Here is a 2,310-nt window from a genome sequence, read left to right on the forward strand (position 1 = left end):
TCCTGACACCTAGGACAGTGAAACATACTGAATACAGTAGTAGGCCATTAAAACAGACACACCAGATTGTTCATTTACAGAGTCATGTGATAGAGAAGAAGGGGAAGACAGAGAGAAAAGGAAAAAAATAGAAAATAGAAAAGTAAACAGATAAAATATGGGGGAACAGGTACAAAAATTCACAGCGACAATGCTCTTCTCAATACGTGTGATGTATCAGTTAAGACAATCTTTTGCCCTTCCTGTATGGATGGTAAGCCAGGGATCATTCTTAAATAATTTTCAGGTCCTTTTTTGATCATTCCAAGTCCTCCTTCAATCACTGGTATTGTAACCGTCTTGAGATGCCACATCTTTTCGATTTCGATTAGCAAATCTTTATATTTTCGAGCTTATCAAATTCTTTTGCCGATATATTATGGTCACAGGGTATGCTCGTGTCAATCAATAAACAGACTCTATTGCTTTTGTCTTTCACAACAATATCTGGATTATTTACCTTGATGGTGTAGTGTGTACATACTGCGAAGTCCCAAAGAATTGTTACATTATCTCCCTCAGTTACAGCCTCAGGGCGGCGCTTGTACCATATATCAGCAGTTTTGATTTTATAAAGCCGACACATTATCCAATGTAGATATTGGCTAACACTGTCATGTCTTGTTTTGTATGGCTACAGGTCCTAAAATCTTACATACAGAGATTAGATGGTCGACTGTTTCTATCCCATCGTTGCAGTATCAGCCCTTTGGGTCCACCCATTTTTCATCACTTTGGCTTGATAGTTCCGGGTCAATAAGCTCTGATCCTCGGCAGCCAAGTTAAAGCCTTCACTCTCTGCCTTTAGCCCTGAGCTCCGGAGCCACTGACGGGTTTGCTTCTTGTCTACATCAGTTTGTTTGCTACAGGCCACAAGTTTGCCATACATAGGCTTTTATTCCCACCTATCATCATCATCATTATTATCATTATTATTATTATTATTATTATTATTATTATTATTATTATTATTATTATTTGTTAAAGCGGCGAGCTGACCTAATCGTTAGCGCGCGGAGCGAAATGTTTAGCAGCATTTCGTCAGTCTTTAAGTTCTGAGTTCAAATTCCGCCGAGGTTGACTTTGCCTTTTATCCTTTCGAAATCAGTAACATAAGTACCAGTTGAACACTGAGGTCGACGCAATCGACTTAATCCCTTACCCGAACTTGCAAGCCTTGTGCCAAAATTTAAAATCATTATTATTATAAGTAGTAGTAGTAGTAGTAGTAGTAGTAAGTATCATTATCCTTATTATTGAGTAAATGGCTCATGTGTATAATACAGTGCGATTCAGACAAAGTGAGAGTCTGTGTCGATTCGTTCAAAGCAGTGAAATCTATTAATAATTATTTAGTTATTGATAGACGCGAAATCTCAGATAGCCAATATAAAACAGTTTCGAGAAAACTTCGTGTTATGCGACTGAATATAGTTGCCTCCTCTGACTTTTGGCTTTCAATTTTCAATCAATATTGACAGAAGAGATAGATAAGACAGATGAGTGAGATGAATGAGATGACTGAGATGGATAACTAAACAAGAAGCAATTGGGTTGAATGGAAAACATTTTTAAAGTAACAATGAGGGCAAAGAATGGGTGTTGAGAGTCTAATTTGGTGTATATTAGCTGGTATTATTTAAATTATCGGTTAAGGCGGCGAGTTGGCAGAATCGTTAGCACGCCGGGCGAAATGCTTAACGGTATTTCGTCTGCCGTTACGTCCTGAGTTCAAATTCCGCCGAGGTCGACTTTGCCTTTCAACCTTTCGGGGGTTGCCAAAATAAGTACCAGTGAAACACTGGCGTCGATGTAATCGACTTAATCCCTTCCCCCAAACTTCATGCCTATGCTTATAACAGAAAAAATTATATAAATTATCGGTGTGTCGTGATTTTAACGTTACGAAGGTGTGAGACCTAGTAGTTAGAGAGCTGAGCTCACGATCTCAATACCATGTATTCGATTCTTCAACTTAGTGTCGTGCTGTCTATTTGACCAAGGTAAATTGTATATATATACACTGAATCGTGACAAGGTATGGACGGTTTTCGGAGGACCGAAGAAATTATGTGTAAATTGAGAATTATACGAGGTATAGTACTATACAAATTACCGAAAGGATTTTCACCTCTTATATCACATCTTTCTTCCTCCTTTAACGCCGATGTGATGTAATTTCCTGGGAGAGAAATACTTTTGCGGCTGAAGATAGCTTTGTATGGTAAATTATACACTGATATAAAGCTTGAAACACGTGTACCGCAGAAT

Source organism: Octopus bimaculoides, chromosome 25 (genome assembly GCF_001194135.2).
Source record: "Octopus bimaculoides isolate UCB-OBI-ISO-001 chromosome 25, ASM119413v2, whole genome shotgun sequence".
Taxonomy (NCBI): Eukaryota; Metazoa; Mollusca; class Cephalopoda; order Octopoda; family Octopodidae; genus Octopus; species Octopus bimaculoides.